Below are 19,973 nucleotides of genomic sequence, written 5' to 3' on the forward strand. Positions count from 1 at the left end.
TACTTTACTCCATTTTGGATCCTGTACCTTGTATAGCACTGGCTTGAGGAAAGGCTCTTAATAAGACTTAAATGTACACAGTTTCTTCTCCCTTCTGGTCTTTTTCTTTCTCTGCCTTGTTGCTTAACATTCTTTCTGTCAAATTCTATGATGCCATATTTTTAAACACCTTTTCATTTTACTAGAGTACCATACTTTCTTTCTTTTGGGTCCTTATATTTGTGACTTCTTTTATGTAAATGCCCTGCTTCTCACTCTCCACTCACTTGGAGGTCAAGCCTTATCATGCAACACTTGACTTAGATGGATAGTCCTTGAGTGTCTTCATTGATTGCTTAAGACTGGATTACATGTCCATTTTCTATGTTCATAATGGTCTTCACTAACTCTTATTTATAGCATTTATTTCTCCTTACTACTACACTAGACTAATTGTTTCTCCCCATGAAGACTACAAATGCCATTTGGTAGGAAATGTCTCATCAAACAAATTTATCCAGAACACATCATGGCTTCTAACACATAGCTAGCCCTTAAATATGTGTTAAAAATGGTACTCAGTAAGTTTTGTGATAAAAGGATATTGCATATTAGCTTGTCAAATAATGTATTTGGCCAAATAATAGCTTGTCTGCATATTTGAATGGTATTCAACAAGTTAAATAAAATGAATGTTGTGCCAATTCAGATTAGGCTAACTTCTGATACAAGAAAAGCTTCCCATTTTTCTTATTTTAGGATCCTTGAATTTTCTCATAAGATATTTTTGTCCATTTTTTAAGTATAAGTGAATCCTTGAAAAAAAACCTTTCTTGTTCTGTTTTTCAGTATGCTAATATATCAGAACTATAATGGAACTATAATGGATCTAATGTTTTTCTGAAGAATAAAGTTCCAAATTCATCTTTCTCATAAATGGTGAAGAAACAAACAAAAATCAAACAAACCCTAGAATTCTAAGGAAAAGGGAAAGTGCTAGAGATAGACGGACAGATAGATAATACATAGACAAAATCATGAGTACTTCTGGAACCCATCCAATGTTTACTCTATGAATTGAAATGAAATTAAAGGAGGGGTGCCTGGGTGGCTCAATTGGTTAAGCGTCTGACTTCGGCTCAGGTCATGATCTCACAGTCTGTGAGTTCAAGTCCTGCATCGGGTTCTGTGCTGACAGCTCAGAGCCTGGAGTCTGCTTCGGATTCTGTCTCCCTCTCTCTCTGCCCTTCCCCAGCTCACATTCTTCCTCTCTCTCTCTCAAAAATAAATAAACGTTAAAAAAATTGAAACTAAAGGAGCTAGAAAAGAAATATTTTGATTCACATTTGGGCCTATGAGAAACAAATAATATTGCGTTCTCTATTTTGTGAAGAAATATGCATGGAAAAATTTCCCCAATAATTCAACAATAGTCCTCTGGTAACAAAAAATCTAGTCCCAGCATTAGGTAAATATCTCATTTGTAACAGGTAATGTAGACATTTCATATTTTCCATCTCTAATTTTCACACCATTTGGCAATTAAGAATAATATCTCCTTTTCCCAGTAGGGAATCTGAGAGTTAGTTTAATTAAATCTCAAAGTCTGAGGTAGAGCCTGGATATGGGCCCAATGAATTTTTTAGTTCTCTGCTATCCAATATACTGTACTTGACTGGCCATACTATAAGATCAGAAAAAAAAATATATATATATGTATATAATTTTTGCAGGGCATGTATACTATGCTGTATGTGTAATATATATATTTATATATTTATATTAAGTATATACATATACAGTATATAAATACATAAAATATGATATTATATATCCATCATATAGTATATATCCATGTTTATAGTGTATATCCTGTCCATATAAATATATAAAATGTATGTAAAATTTAGAGGCACCTGGGTGACTTGGTTAGCGTTCAACTCTTGATTTCTGCTCAGGTCATGATCCCAGGGACATGGGATTGAGCCCTGCATCCAGCTCTTCCCTGAACATGGAGCTTGCTTGAGGTTTTCTCTGTCTCTCTCTTTGTGTGTGTGTCTCTCTCTCTGCGCCTCTCCCCTACTCATGCTCTCAATCTCCCTAAAAAATAAAAAAAGTATATAAAATTTAAAAATATTATATATACATATATATAACTTTGTTGAAATATTCAGAGGTAATAATAACACAGAAAAAAACCGTCAAAAATATCCCTTAAAAAAATCCAGGTACAGTTGAAAGCGGTAACAAATTACCACATCTCACATTAAAATTTTCTGCTTCTATAAGCCAATTAAAGAAAGAATAGGCAAATTTTGGTAAGCTATTGGGTACTTGGTGATTTAGTAATTTCACTGTTTTGCCTACTCAAGTTCAACAATGTAGATGTATCTAGCTGTACTGCATATTTTTTGTGAATACTAAATAAAATACGCCTAAATTACTATTTGCTTGGCAAAAATAGGCCCAAAGTTAGTTGTAGCTTCTCATTATAGATATAAAAGAACTTTGGGCTTCTCTCACAATTACTGGAATAAAATAACCTCAGTTTGGACCATATATTTGTGTGTGTATAAATAATTTTAATTTATGATATCATTGTTCATCTATTAAAATGAAAGACTCTAAAGGAGTATTTAAGAGTATTTAATGTTTTTATACTAATATTAATGAACTCTATAATAATTCATGAGTATATAATACTAAATTTAAGACAATCTAGATCTATGTATACATTTAAAAAGTAATATTACAAAATTATAATTATTGTGTTACAATGATGAGCTTATGGACTTTGTTTTCGTATTCCTTACATATTCAGTGTGTCATTTTTAACAAATATTATACTTACGATTGAGAAAGAATATTTTAATTAAATTAAAAATTAAAGATTTTCAGTTAAGATTTGAGAGCTTGAGAGAATAAGAAAAATGTATTGTTGTATGATTCTGATAGTCATAAAAATTAATATAAACACAATTTTTAAGAAGTATTATAAAAATATCTTAGCCCATATTATTATAGCCATTGTAATTTCCTGGAATTATTAGCTATCTCATGGATGATTTGGCCCTGAAGTTAAAACTCTTAGTCTTCAGCCTTCTAAACAGTTAGTAATGAGTATCAAGAAGGTCAGGGGAAGTCAAGGAGATCTTTTAATGAAAGTAATTAAAAACCCAGTTAATGAGCAGATTTCTATTACATGAACATGTTAAAAAAAATATGCTATTGCCACTATTTTGTCTTCATTCTATATCTTTGAAGCAGAAAAATATAATAGGTGGAAAATGTGTTATTTATCATCCTAAGTCTCTAGAATATAGTTACTCCACACCTTGGGGGAGAAAAGATGGATAAAGTTTAATAATTATGCAGAAATTACTGGAGTTTTCTTTATTAATAACTTTTACAGTAAAATATCTTGTATGTAGAAGAAAATTCTCAGTATGACACAGACTTTTTATTTTAAATGCCAGTATTAAATGTTTCAAATTAAAAAAAATCTATAGCAGTGATGACCAGTAGAAATATTATGCGTGTCACACATATGATTTCAAATTTTCTAATAGTCACATTTTAAAAAAGTAAAAAAGAATCATGTGAAATTATTTCAATACAATATTTTATTGAGTCCAGTATATTAAAAATGTAATTTTGGCATGTAATCATTGTGCAGTTATTGGGATATTTTATATTTATGGAAGTATTTTGTACTAAGTCTTTGAAATTCAGTGTGTATTTTACACTTTTAACTTACCTTACTTTGGATTAGTCACATTTTATATACATATTAGCCACATGTGACTTATCACTACCATATTTGATCATATATAATGATAAAATAACTCTCAATCCATGTGTCCAACACCTAGGTGTAAAATATTATAATTATTTAGATAAAACTATGTGGAAAAAGATAAAGCTAAACGTTAACACAGTATCGGTAAAAGTGAAGCTCTCAACCATGTGCCTCTGGCAGAAACAAGTTCCATTTTTGTCTCACCTTCCCTGGAATCAACCACAACATTGGCATTCATGTATCCTCTCCTTCATTTTTATAGTCAGGGTTTTTGTCTCCTTGTTTGTTTTATATTTTAAGTATGTTGATGTTGTTATCTTTGTGACTCTTCCAATAAGAATGATTTCACTTGGAGAAATGGAAAGCTCCAATCTTATTGGCGGTATCAATAAAGGAATGCTGACCTAAAACAGTTGCTCACATAACTTGAAGGCATAAGATATGGCAAGTTTAAGTAGGTTCATTTAACAGCTCTATTTACGATTGAGCCTGCAATTTGTTTCCTCTTCTTTGAACTCCAAAATGGTGACTCAAGGCTAAAGTGTTGTTGGTTGCAATATGAGCCCAAAACATGGTGGTTGGTAGTAGCTGAGCCTACAGCATTCTCTGCTACAGTTGAAAAAGGCAGCTTCCTGGGACTTCATTTAGGGAGCAAGAATTCTTCCAGAACAGGTCAGCAAACCATATCTCCAATTTCTTTTGCATTGATTTGTTCACATTCTTTTTCCTGAACTTATCACTGCTGAGGAGAAAGATTATACCCTGAGTCCAATCAGGCCCTTAATGAAGCTGGGCCAGTCCTTAAAACTTCTTTCACTGCCATTAATTGGGAGAGTAGTTAACCACAGTCACCAATACCATATTTGTCATGAGAGTCTGGCTTTCTACTCGTCAACCACCCCACCAAAATGGGTATGAGTTTTCATACCCATTTTCTAGTTATTAAAACAATAAAAATAAGCATTGTTTTTAGTTAATTCTCCAAAAAGAAACAAATTCCCTGCGAATCTATTCTGTAATTTAGAAGTAATAAGTATTGTAGATAATAATAGCAAGTTAACACTCTATCACATGTGATAAGATTTAAAAAAACACCATTTCAATAACAGATTCTTAGCTGAACCGTCTAATACAATTTGTTTTGAATGTATTTGTCTGCATGTATGCACTTCTGTTGTCCTGCCTTTGTTCAAGCTATTTTCACCCCTAGTATCCATCCCTGTTAGGTTTTATCATAATTCTACAAGTATTTTAAGACCCAGGTAAAGTGATGGCTCCCCTGTGAAGCTTTTTGAGTTTTAAACAATGACATCTTCTTTACAGAACACATCATTAATATCTCTTTTATGGTTCTTAACTGTAATTTCAGGCAGAATGAAGAGTTGGGCATCTGAACATTTTTTTTTTCCAACTAGACAAAACATGTCTTTTTCTAAGTTGCTGCCTGTGGGTTATTGATCTTTCTGTCCCTCATGTTTACATGAACATGGTAAAATTCTATCAAAATTCTATCTGAATAAATAAGGTCCAGCATGAAGATGTTATGATCAATGGAAATATTTGTTCTTTTTATCTCTGGTAAATGAGAAGTGATCATATCCAAGTATGGCAACCAAACATGAACTGAGAGTTATAATTGCATTTGTATTTGGTGATGTTCCCTATGGATTATTTTCAAGAATCATTGAAAGCTATTAAATTATTAGAAATGTATAGATCTGATGGTATAAACTCATATCCAATATCAAGAAGGCCTGTTTTTATCTTCTAAATTGGTCATATTCAATGGATGAATGTGTTTGATCTGAGAACCAGTGTTAGAGTCCTGATAAATGATTATTTGAAGATTAAACTTTGAAATTGGGATTTATACCCTCTTACAATGGCAACCAGTGAGTGTGGTAACAAGTAGGGAGTAATGAACTACTACAATCCATGCTTAACCTGACAAGCTTTCAAAGTCACAGGAAAGAAGCAGGAAATGGTGTTACAAATACTTTATTGTCTGAGGTTTCCATCCTTGGCAAATCCAATTTACATACAGCATTTCATTAATGAAGGCTTTGATGGGGAAAAATTGGTTTTTGTTTGTTACTGTTTTTGTTTTTTTGAAAAGGCAATAGTCTAATCTTGTTCTCTGATCACAGAAGTTACAAAATGCAACATTTACATAATATCACTTTGTAGTGCTGTTATACCAATCCAGTTATCATTACATAAAAAAGAATGATCTTCCTTTACCTTGGTATTTTCCAAGTCACTTCTACTTGGTGTAACCTGGGACCTCACCATTTCGGATCTTTCTCTGTCTTTGTCTTTGTCTCTCATCCTGCCTAACTTCTAAAATGTTGAAAATTCCTTCCCAGTTCTCTTCATGGGCTCTGTCTTTTGGCAGTTTTTATGAGACTATATTTCCAATTATAAAGCCAAGTAGATAGTATTTACCTAATACCGTAAACAAAAACAGTCAATTAAGAGAGAAGAAAGAAGAAGGAAAGAAATGAAGGAAGAAGAAGTGGGGAAAGAAGAAAGAAGAGTAGGATGTGGCAGAAGGAGGGGGAGGAGGAGGAAGAGAAGAAGAAGAAGAAGAAGAAGAAGAAGAAGAACAAGAAGAAGAACAAGAACAAGAACAAGAACAAGAAAAAGAAAGAGAAAAAAATTTGTTTTTGTTTTTGACAGAGAATTTATGTCTGCTGATGTAACTTGTCCTCTTATCTAAACTACCACCGTGGTATTACATTGGACAAAAATACCACCCTGGTATTACAGTGGACAAAAGTTAAATGAAACAGTTTTCTTTTTACAACATTTTGTTGAAAAAAAATTAATATGTTTTTTCCCTAAAACTAATTTGCATTTTTTTTCTTCCACTGGCTCCTAAATATTAGAAATACTGAAGGAGAAAGAATCTTTTGAGATAGGTCCCAATCTTAATCAGCCAAACCTTAGGGGTTGGTTGAAATTAGCTTTTTTCACGATGAGTTTGATGTGGCATGCAATTACTTCATCTAGGACTTTTACTACACAATACTGTGTGCTCCTTTACCTTGAGATGCCATTTACTGAATACCTATCATTTGCTAAATAATATGGTGACTAAGATTTCTGGAGGACCTCATAGGATAGTGGAGGAACAGATATGCAAATACGTCAATCATATTAAACACAGTAAATGCCATGGCAGAGGACTGAATAGGGCTCATTGGGAGTCCAGAGAATGGAAGTCACAGTTCTTTCCTTAATACCACTTAAGAACTTGTGGGGGAGATGGGGATTAGACGCATGAAAGCACAATCAGCCTCTGCATCTTTTGTGCTGAGATTATACTGTGATGCCATTATTTCTTTGTATCTTCATCCAAAGGCTTGTGGCTAATTTATATGCTTGATTGAAAGGCAGCAAGATCTTGTGCATGCATGCAGCGGATAAAAGTCTGGTCTTGCCAAAAACAAAACAAACAAACCAAATAAAATTTTAAAAAGAAAGAAATGAAGGGGAAAAAAAAAACTGAGCCCTACAGTGGGCACAAAAAGCTTAGTTCTGCAAGAATGTTAAACCCTATTTTATTTCTCTGCCACTGAATTTAAAATGAGCTTCGAGAAGGACTGTAAGTGTTGAGAGGAGGGAAGCAATTTCAAGTGACAGAGTTCAAAGGAGGTGGTTATGCATTTCTAAATGGGTACTGAATCTCCTTTAGAGATATTTTGCACTTAGAAATAAAGAGTTCAGTCAAGACCGTCACCTAACTTTCTGGAGAAAATGGCCTATGCAAATGGACCATATCTTTTACTGAAAGCCCCAGTCATAGTAATTCTAGGCTTCATTCATTTGACATTCCACAAATATTTATTGAATGCCTATAGTGTGCTAGGAGCTAGGGAAACAAAGTATAATATTTCAAAAGGATCTCTGTGCACTTTAAACTCCAAAATGGTATTTCTTACTAAATAAATTTCACTGTAGGAAAAAACAAACAAGAAGCCCTATACAATCCTTAAATGTGCTTAGCTGATTACCCTGCCTCACCCCTTCCTTCCCACAAAAAAACACAATCACGGCTCTTGCCTGTGCTTTGCCAATTGCTCCTTCTGCCTCCTGACCCACCCTGGTGCATTTCCATGTGGCCTTCTCTTGGGAATTCTCATAACAAACTGCTTTCCATGATTATCTCCTGATCTATTGCCTTACCCAGACCCCAGTAAAACAGGTCCTGGGTATGTTTTAAAATAGCATCTGTGAACAAAGTCTCATACAGGACAGAGAGAGTAAATAAGTGAACAGACAATGTTACAAGCTTACAAATACTCTGAAGAAAATACAGCAGAATTCTGTGAGAGCTGCTGGTTGATAGGGCTAATTTAGAGCAGTGAGGGGAGGTTTGCTGGAGGAGGTGGCTTTTGAAAGGACTTCACAATGGTGAAAGGCTCTCAGCAGTGAGAATGCTCTAGAATGGTAGGGGTTCTTCATGTGAACCTAGACATTTGATCTACCACTATCTGTGTGCAACGTAATCAGATTTAATTTTATTTCTAGGTGCTTTGTAGTAATGATTCCATTTTCACTCACAAGCCTGTCCTATCTCCCATTTTGCCACCCGTTAGATTCTTAAAATCTGAGATTGATTGAGGAAGTTAGATTTATTATGACCCATTATGAGCTAAAAGTCATGTTTGGCTGGAAAAGAGTTTTAATATATTTATTCGCCATAGAAAAATTAAAAATCGGCATGAGCCATCAAATCAAAAATTTATTGAAGAGGTGACACGATTGCCTTGATATGGAATTCTGCCTGATTACCATTTTTGTTCTTTTCACATAAAATGACATAAAAGAGAAATGTAATTTTTTTTTTTTTTGTCTTTTAACTTGAACAAAACCATCTGATGAATTTCATGCTGATCATCCTAAAAAGGAGAAAAATAGAGGTTGGCAACACTGCCCAAAGCAGCAAGGCAGCATCTTTACCTAGTAAAACACCTTTTCACATAGATAGGATTAACCCTCTCTTTTACCAGCCTGAATTATTGCTTCTGAAGCACAACAGACTTGAGCTCATCATAGAGAATTTAGAACTGGTCTTAGTAGAGTCATTTTTAACTTGTTTTGGGAATGGCAACACTTTACAGGAGAAACAGAACATAATAACTCACTATGAAATGCTTTGGCCCATGATTAAAATAAAGACTTCACCCGGAAAACTTAGAAAATGTAAGCAAACACAGCACAAATTGCAAAGTTTTTGTAAGGAAAAAGTTGATTCACCCCTGAAATCCAGGCATTACAGTGACTTGCTCTATGATATCGCATTTGGTCTAGAAATTTTGAGCACTGTGTTGTAACAACTTTCATGATGATAATTCTACTTATTACTTGTTCAGTTTGTACAGAATGTTAGGCAACATGTGAGACCATTCTCCTTTATTATTTCTAACAATAATTAAAAACATGGAAGATAGTTGAAAGTATTAAAAATAGACATCAGACATTCCAACCTTAAGTATTTATTTACCAAAGAGAAATGAAACCATATTCACACAAAGACTTGTAGGTGTCTATAGAAACTTCATTCACAACAGGAGAAACCTGGGACAAGTGGGGAGAACATAAACATCCATCAAAAAGTTACACTGATGAACAAAATGAGGTATATTTGTACAATGGCATGCTGCTCAACACTAAAAAGCAAACATGGATAACCATAACTACTCTCCAAAACTATGGGTGGGTTTAAAAATTTTTATGCTGAGTGAAAGAAGCCAAGTGCAAAACATCCCACTTACATGAATTATGAACTAATCCATGATGTCAAAATATAAACCAGTGGTTTCCCTATAGCTGAGCTCAGAGGAGGGATGAATTTTGCAAAGAGACATGAGGAGATACTAATGGAAGCATTCTGACTCTTGATTTTGGGGGAGGTTTTCTGGAGTATAAAATCTCTCAAATCACATCAAAATAATGCACTTTAAATGGATGTGGTTTATTGTATTTAAATTCTTTCTCAAAAAAGGAATGAAGGAAACAAAAGAGATTAGGAAACCAAAGTTGAGACAGGTGCTTGTCTAAAGTTCACACTACTACTAAATAAGTAGCAAGGAAACAGACAGGATTCCTTTTTTGCTTCTTCAGGCTTTAAATCTTGGGCTCTTTCCACCCCATCAGATGTAAGAAAAAAATAATTCTTGAAGAAGAATTCTTTATGCTTTCAGAATTGTAACCATTAGGTTAGCATTTATTATGTCATTAATTCAATATTCAGAAATATTCCAAGTTATTTACAATGCTCTAACTCTTAAGTAGGGGATGTAAAAATAAGACTTTTATTTTGATAACTTCGATAGGGAATCTGGAAGGTTTATGTGTGAATTTTTAGGAGAAGCTACTTGGAGACGGTCACATTATATAAATAAAATATGTGTTTTACTTCATATTTTACTGCTAGAAATATGTTAAATATGGTATATATTTTTAGGATATTTAAATAGGTGGTTTGAAATTCAGTACATAGTTTTCCTGTTTAGTTAGCTCAGTGGTGAATGTGAATATTCTTTGATCTCTTTGCAATACATGTGCACATGCAGAGATCCAAGGTGTCCTTCTTATCCTTCTCTCTTATTGAACAGATACAGAAACTGAGACCACACAGTTTTTGGGAGTATGTTTAAGGATATCAAACAGGAAGAGCTCAATATTGTTTAAGCAACACATGAGTGAATGAACATGGAAAAATACTTTTGAAGTTTCCTTTAATCAATAGAAAATTATTAACTAACCATTGCCATACAAATGGGAGATGTTTTTTTGAGACAGGCTTTATGCTTTTAGTATTTCCTTCCAATTTGCATTTGTATTATATAGATTCAGTAGTTAATTTTATCAATTTAGATAATGAATTGATGCATGGATGAGTTTGGTTTCCTGGTAAACACATTCCTAAGTAAGGGTGAATTGCTAAATAACATAGGGTTGATAAAAGCAGATAATAGTACCTAAAGAGAGTTGTGAATAGAATCAAACTGAAAGGGAGTATTAACAATCAAAGCAAACATTCAAACCACGATGACCTGTTTGCTACAGTGTAAAATTCTCTCCTACTTTTTTTATTCCACTCAAATGCAAAAGAAGTTGGGATCAAAAAATAGGTGATTTTATATTTTGTTTTAGCATTAACAAAACCATCTGCTGAATTTAATCTTGATCATACAAATGCAAATTAAGGAATGGAGGTCTAGACTCAGCAGTGGGATGACAAGTTTGCCTAAAACTAAAACAACAATAATAATGACAATGGTTTTCATGCAGATATAACTAACCAATGTATTAACATCTGCTTTCTTCTGTTCAAAATCCCGGTTTGGGATGCAAATAAAACTTTACCTATTTCCTTACCTATTTACCTAAAGTACATTTTTTGTTTACGATTAATAAAGGAAATTTTTAATACTATGTTAAGGCTATGGTATTAGAGAATTCTCTTCATTGCTCTGTTGTAAAGATATTGAAGTAAAATGGTTAATATCACTGTGTCACAGGCTGACTCAATAGTAAAAATGCTGATTCTGTGAACAGTTTTGTTAAAGCATGCTGACATTGCTGGATATATGATGGAAATGAAGACTGTTCTTTTCCCATTTCCAAGGTCTTCAATTTCACTAATGTTTAGGCTATGCAACTATTTATGTATATTGGGTTTAATAAGCCTTTGATGGCAGTCAGAGAATTAGCGCCTTGAAATATATAGTGAAGTTACTGTAAAAGAAATCTAGGAGCATCGGGTTAATGTATCTATTGTTTTCCCTTAGCGTAGAAAAACACTGCATGATAGCTGAGGAGTCTAGGATACATTTAGAGGTACCATCATGGCACAACTTAGTGACAACTAAGTGACAACTTAGTTGTGAAGGGAAGAGTGAACTCTGGAATTAGTTGAATTTCTGTTTAGATTTCAGGTCATATTCTCAGCTCTAAATCATTACAAGGTTAGTGTAGGTAACTAAAATATCTGAGACTTTCTTTTCTCATGTATGCAATGCTAATCAATACTAATGGCACCTAGCTTTCTGAAGTGTTTTGAGTGCACAGTATTAACCATACCGGTGAAATATATCTGTGATATAAACAGCTCTGATTCCTTATTTACTGAAAATAAATTTACTGCTTTTATTTAAAATCTGGGGGTGCCTGGGTGGCTCATTTATTCAGCATCCAATTCTTGGTTTCAACTCAGGTCATGATCTCACGGTTTGTGGGTTCAAGCCCCACATTGCTTGGGATTCTCTGTTTCCCTCTCTCTCTCTGTTCCTCTCCTACATACTCTGTCTCTGTCTCTGTCTCTCTCTCTTTCAAAATAAATGAACATTAAAAAAAACTTTCATAGTTGCACTTAAGTGTCACTAATGCCTATGATACATAATATTTCCTTAATGTTTTGCAGTTCAAAATATATTTTCAGTTGTTCTTTTAAACACTCCTCCACCCCCAATTTTGACATTACACTAATTTTAGACTTGAAAATATCAAGAATCTGGCCATAGCCAGATTTACTTAAGGACAGTTGTTACTAAATGGTGTATTTGCATATTACCAAAGAATTTCTCACTTCAAAGTGTGTGGGTCCACAAGGAGCACCATCTAACATCTCCATTTTAGCCCAAAGTTGTGCTGCTGTCTTGATTAATATCAGGTCTGGGGCTCATATTCAAGTCTGACTGACACATCCTAGAATTGCAACACTAGAGAGAAATTAAACAGCTCACTTTTTATATCTATAAAATTAAGATCATATAGTACCTTTACCATATTTATGTTTTAAGTATCAAATTATCTAAAATATGTGCTATTGGCAGGAATTTCTCCAGGACCCTTGGTGCAACATCCCTTACTCTTCTGAATTTAATTTAATTTAATTTAATTCAATTTAATTTAATTTAATTTAATTTAATTTAATTTAATTCAATTGTAAGTTTCCATTTGCCAAAATTGGCAAGAAAGTTATTAGCAGTAACTTTGTGGCCCCTTCTACCCTCCCTATATAGTATCTGAAAACTGATTCAGTCATCATTCTTGACCATGCCCAAACACTTTACTACAAGATGGGTACCCTTCCTGTTGATAGCACTGCTTCTACACTAGGAAGGTCACAGGAACTCCCGGTCTTAGTGGTCAGTGTGCTCACTGTCCAAATTGCATGTGCATTTATGCAGCACCAATACCACTCATACCTTCCCACCACGAATCTACAGTCCTGCAACCACAGATACACAAAACCTTATTCTAACCAATGTATCACCTCATCTCTCTTTTCAATGCCTGAAGAACTCAGCCTCCATCCTTCTTTCTTCTGACTGTAACTTTTCTTTGGATCCATTACTGAGGCCACAGAGACTCATGTTCTTAAATGAGTCACAAAATGTTGGCTCATACTGTGATTAAAAATAATAATGTGGGGCGCCTGGGTGGCGCAGTCGGTTGAGCGTCCGACTTCAGCCAGGTCACGATCTCGCGGTCCGTGAGTTCCAGCCCCGCGTCGGGCTCTGGGCTGATGGCTCAGAGCCTGGAGCCTGTTTCCAATTCTGTGTCTCCCTCTCTCTCTGCCCCTCCCCCGTTCATGCTCTGTCTCTCTCTGTCCCAAAAATAAATAAATGTTGAAAAAAAAATATTTAAAAAAAAAATAATAATGTGTTCCCAATCATTAAAGGGCAGAAAATGTCACATTTTCACATTTTTTTTTGAAAAATCATAAGCTCTCACATTACTAGGCTGGTATTCGGGCAAGGCAACAACTGACTGAAGCTGAGTAATGACTTCCACTTCCCATTTGCCAAATCGTCACCCTTGTCCTCCTGACCTTGAGGCTGTAGTTGGGAGACTATTCAGCATCTTGGTTTCCCTATTGCACTTCTTAACATTCTTTCTGGCTCTTTTAACTTAGTTGATTTACCTATCTTCCCCCTTGGATCTGTTTGTGACTACTAAGATTTATTAAAAAAATGAATATTACACTGCTTCATATTCCTTCATAACACTTATCCTAATAAGTAATTTTTCTGTTTCAGTTACTACTATGAAAATTGGCATCCTCACCTACCATTTCATAGCTTCCAAAAGTGCCTTATTTATTATTTTGCTCCTAGAATGGTGACTGGAACAGAGAAGATCATCACTAATTACTTGAATAAATGAATGCAATAAAACCCTGTAACTCTTCTTTGGAAGTAAGAAAACAAACTGTTGGTATCACTTTGGCTCTTCAGTCATAAAATAATTAACATAAAATTTAAAATCAGATTATCTTACACGCACACACACACTATCAGTAAATGATACTGCTTCACATGCCACATTGACACTAATTATTACACTTCTCAGGATTATAGAGTTTCCTATTACACAAGTAATATAAATCAAGTATATGTATAAAAACAATTACAATCATAAGCTTTCCAAAAATAAAGGCAAAACATAAAATTAATAATGCAATTGAACCTACTGTTAGCTCTCCGAGAATTTAGGCCCTAAAATAAAGAAGAAATGAGGTATTTCAATTCATAGAGTCCAGTCAGATCTAATTTCTATTTGTATTTCATAATATGAACACCTCACTTGGCTTATGAAAATCCATTTAATATTTAAAAATGCAAAAGTTTAGGGGCGCCTGGGTGGCGCAGTCGGTTAAGCGTCCGACTTCAGCCAGGTCACGATCTCGCGGTCCGTGAGTTCCAGCCCCGCGTCGGGCTCTGGGCTGATGGCTCAGAGCCTGGAGCCTGTTTCCGATTCTGTGTCTCCCTCTCTCTCTGCCCCTCCCCCGTTCATGCTCTGTCTCTCTCTGTCCCAAAAATAAATAAACGTTGAAAAAAAAAATTAAAAAAAAAATGCAAAAGTTTAAAAAATAAACATTTTATAAAGAAACCTAAAATTTAAGCCATCTATTTAATTTAATAGTAGGAGTGGGGAAGTTGTAATAGCAGTAGTTGTAGTAATGGGAGTGGTGCTGGTGTAAATCATTATCTCCTCCTTCTTTTTTATCATTGTCATCATCATCATCAGTTAAAATGAATTTCAGGGCCCAAGATGGAGCCAGTATCATGTCAGAAAACCAAAACTTTAATAACTTCCATGTCGTTATAAATGCTCTGCTTGAACAGAAACACAATATATTCACTCAGCCAATTCCCAAATACCAAGCCAACTCTGGGCTCTATACTTACTTCCTATTCTTTGTTCCATTTTAAAATTTTTCTCTTCTTTGTTCCTTATTCTTTATCCTATAAAAGCGTCCCACCTTCTACTTCATTTTGAAGTTCTCTTGACCCATGGGAACAGAGACTGTTTTTCATGAAGTGTTAGGTAAAGTTGATTAGTATCACCTAAATTGTCTTCTTTAGTCATTTTTACCAATAATCAAGTGCTGTAAGAAAAAGTTTCGGATATTGAGAAATTATTCTGTACTTTCAGCTCCACGCAAATATCTGGGTTTCTCACTAGTTTTAGAATCTAAGTAAAATGTGTCACTCCACTTTGATATCATCAAGATATAGCCCCTGCTTTGAAAGAGCTCACACCTTAGAGCTGGAAGATAACTATATGCACAACCATCCTAAATAGAATAGGATGTATGTTGTTGTTCCGCTAAAAACAAAGGATTGTTGGGAGCACCAGAGCCATCCTGATTAATTCTGCCTAGAGGCTAGGAAAAGTTTCAGAGAAAATAAACATTACAGTTACACACACATAGATATATAATCCCACAAATACTCAAATACATATATGTATATGGTATTTATAATTATCACATGCCACTACGAAACACAGAATGTAAATGCCATACTTATTTTCACTATTTATGGCTGCACACTCAATTGCTATGGCAACAGAGATTAATTAAAGGCCTTTCTTTTACAAATCTTAACTTCTCAGAACTTAGAGGCTTCAGTCATCTTCCACCTGTACAATTTATCTTGAAAAATAAAATCATATGCAGAATTATTTGTACAGGGGTCCTTATCCTCATTTCCAACTAAAATATACTTTGGTTTTAAGAAATGTTTCTTTCCTTGGTATCATCTTCTTCAGTGTATACAAAGGAAATAACCCATTAGGTTATTCCTTTTTTTTTTTTTTTTTAAGAATAAGCAGAGGGGAAATTCTATACTATTGTAATTAAATAAAAGGAGACAATGGCGGTTTACTTTTTATCAGTTCACTTCCTATGGTTACTAGTGCAACATTAAAGGAACATAAAAATATTCCTTTTTTTTCTTCTAAATAGCTATGATTCTGTTGGTTTTAATTAAAGGTGGAAGAGTTGAAAAGCTGCTGGTCAGGGAAACAGTGTTTCCAGTGTTAATAGTGTTACCATCTTTCTTGATGAATTTTAAATTTATGTAAAGATTATATTGGATTTGAAATTGTTATGAAATGAATTTTCTTCTAGTGAATCATTCACAATGTCTATCAGTGTACCATAGCCCCAGACACTTCATTATACACTAAACAATTATTGGAAAAGTCTGCTTAACAATCAGTTTTGGGGAGTGCCTACTTCTATAACCAACTGGAATAGGACAGTTTTATAATTAATATAAGTTTTAACATCAGTACCTTCCAAAAACATCTTAAAGCAACATGTTACCCACAGAGGTAGTTAGATTTGAGTGTGCTGTGAATACCCAGTAATTCTCTCCCAGCATGTTAAATTAAGTGTAACAGCACAAACTGTCTCCTCAGTAGCAACCTTACATGAGCTCATGCACAAACATTTTTCTTGGGATATAAAAGCATTTTATTTTTATTAAAAAATGAATATTATTTACTCCAGATTTTGACACTGCAGCCTACTGTGTTGTTTTTAAAGTTACTTTGTATTCAACGTACTGGGCAGCATAATATGGTCCTTGTTTTCAAAGAGCATGTGTTTTTCTTAGTTTGGGTCTCCCTGAAAGCAGAACCTGAGATGTGGAGTTGGACATAGGTAGTTTATTCAGAGGTAATTAAAGAATAAAAAGTGAGGGGGTAGGGAAGTGACACAAAGACAAAAAAAATAAAGGGCAAATTATTGAACTCTTATTGCAGTGAGCTTCTGGAGAAGCTCAATCCTACTGGGGCTTCACTCAAGAAAGTAAAATGAACATTGAAATTGTCCTTACAACGTATGTGAAGATGCAGTACGTTTCCTAGGATTCCTGTCCCCATTAGTTGAACATTATCTCGTGGCAGGTTTGCATGACTTCAGAGAAAAAAGAGGTAGAAATGCCTCAAAGACAGAGACCCCTTCAGAGGGACAACCTGGGCTGAGAACATGGAGCTGTCCAGTGCTAGTGTGCTGAAGTTGGCAGTGAGGAGATGCTACCCAGCTTTTAGCACACATATCATATATTCTTCTAAGACACCAAATAGAGCACAGTTTGTGCCAAATGAATTCATAAATAGAGGGATATTGTTTATTGATGACAATCAGATGCAAGTGAGCTGTGGTGGGAATTTCTAGGATTATCGCAAGATAAATCTAAGCATGATGAAAAAAGTCTTCCTGTTTAAAAAAGTTTCCAGCAGGATAATAGGCAAGCTCACAAAACAACATTTATAGGTCATCTACAACTGTCTCCACTTATCTCTTCTAAAGCTTCAATCCCCCTTGCCTTCTCCTGGATGTATGTCTTCCTCTAGGGATATCAAAGTATTTATATATCCTTTAACATGTAAACCCAGAACATATCATACTGTTTGAAAATGTTCTCTTTTCCCAGAAGGACCTTCTCTGAAGGGTCGTATGGAAAAATTTTACAAATATTCAAGACCCAACTGAAGTGTCACTTTTACTCATAAAACTTCCAGTGATGCACCAAAGTAGGTGAAATAATCTGCCCACTCCCTCCATACACTTGACATTATCATTGTGACATGTACATGCACATGCACTTGCAGCATCTGTGTGTTATTACAATATTTATTAATGTGTATATCTCCTTTGAGATATTAGGGGCTACAGAAATGGCTCATGTTCTGTACTCCGTGGGTCTAATATGGTACTTTGTACACAGTAAGCAATTTGTACCAAATAAATGGTTGACAAATGCAATCATTTAAGATTATATACTTTCCTATATAATTGGTCAGACTTTAATTGTTCTTTGTATTGCAGGCTACGTTGGAGAAATGTGTGTTTTACCGCAGTTTAATTTTTATAGGATTTTTTTCTTACTATACTTAAATAAAATTTAAACTGTCAGTAAAGGTGCAGAAAGTCATGGCTATAAGTTTGACCTCTATTATCTTACACATTTAAACATTGTTTTTCTATAATATTTTTCTTGAGAGAACTATCACCTGTTTCATGTAATGCTCCATGAGCATTGCTCCACATTTTTTAAATTGGTTGATCTCTGGAATCCTTGTATTAATATTAACAAGCCTAAGAACATAAAAAGAGTTACACTTCATGTACCTGATGTTCATATTTGAGTGCCATTTGTAAATATCCATCTGTTTACTTTTTGACATCTCAAGGATACATTAATATAGAGCTTTGATATATTTATATAAAGAGCAATGGAGTTTGGTTACTTTAGACTCTATTAGGATGAAGGTCTGGTTTAATTAGTATAAAAATGACAGTGGACTAACTTTACTAAAGAAAAAAAAAGGCATCACCAATATGACTAAAAACTCTATTATTCTCTTATGACTCTTTACTGACATTCATCCAAGTCACTGGAAAATCAAGGTACTATTATATTGATTATTCAGTGGAGCATTGAAAAGAAACTGTGGTTTGTAGAACTGAACCAAGAGTTAATGTCAAATGTGGATCTGGGTCACAGAACATGAAAATGTTTTGTGTTTATAGACAAATAATTGGATTAGCATATTTGATAAATACAAAAGATGGACTAAATTAATTGTATATTTGATGAGATATTCCATAAGTCCTTATTAGAATTTCCAAAGAGGTAGCCTGTAGCCCGAATTAGAATAGATGGTTTACTCCTGCCTGAAATCTTCTGTCGACTCAGGGTAGCAGCAAAATTGAATATAAATTTGACTACATTTAGAGAACAGTGTAGGTTTTTATGGTAAATTCTCTTGAAATAACAGCATATGGGAAATATGTAAAGACTGAATACATAAATACTTTATAATAATCCTCTTGGTTCTGATTTTTCCCCCTCTTGCTTCACTTCTTTTATTTTCTGAGTACTCAATTCTTTTTCTGTTTCATTCTTATGAAGAAATATTAGTTTTTTCTTGGATTCTACTACTCTTTTCTCCACCCTACAACCCAGCCTGCACAACTAAGCTTTGGCAATTGCCAGAGAAGTTAGAATAGTCTATCTCCTTAGAATTTGTGAAGAAAAAAGATGCTTATTATTTATTCATTTGTTTTCTAATTTTTTTTAATGTTTATTAATTTTTGAGACAGAGGGAGACAGAGCGCGAGTGGGAGAGGGGCAGAGAGAGAGGGAGACACAGAATCTGAAACAGGCTCCAGGCTCTGAGCTGTCAGCACAGAGCCTGATGTGGGGCTCAAACCCACGAACCATGAGATCATGACCTAAGCTGCAGTCAGATGCTTGACCGACTGAGCCATCCAGGTGCCCCATATTTATTCATTTTATTTCATTTTATGTGTATATACACAGGTGTATGTGTATCACACATACACACACAAACAGACACACAGAAAGCTTAGCAATGAATGTTTGGATTCACACATCCTATGAATTTCACCAATGAATTGCTTGTTTACTGATAAACCATGGAATGATTACAGGAAAATAGCCTCTACTAGATGAATTTTAATTAAAAAAATACTATATCTTGGAATTAGAAGAACATTTTCAGATTGTTGTCTATCTTCTATACTTTTGCATATTTTAAATATCCTGGAAAGACTAAAAGTAAGTTACTTATTCTTTTTGAGAACTGTAAAATTCTTTTGGTAGTTTTTGAAATGAATTTACCATGACTGCCATCCAAGGGGCTATTTTGGTGAAGTTAAGACTAACTTTGGAAATTTCAAATATTTCTCTTTCTCCTCCTGCATGATACTAAGCAAAAAGTAAGTGCCTAAAATATACTGAAAATGTACTAGAGGTAAATAATAATACAGGACGATGTGATTTGGTAGGGGAAGGTGGGATTTCAAAACAAAAGGATTCCATCTTCTGTTACCCATTTCTATGTGACTTTATTAAAA

The sequence above is a fragment of the Lynx rufus genome, unplaced genomic scaffold (genome assembly GCF_022079265.1).
Source record: "Lynx rufus isolate CCGP_SWC_20201006 ecotype Redwood Valley unplaced genomic scaffold, mLynRuf1.p SCAF_16, whole genome shotgun sequence".
Classification (NCBI taxonomy): Eukaryota; Metazoa; Chordata; class Mammalia; order Carnivora; family Felidae; genus Lynx; species Lynx rufus.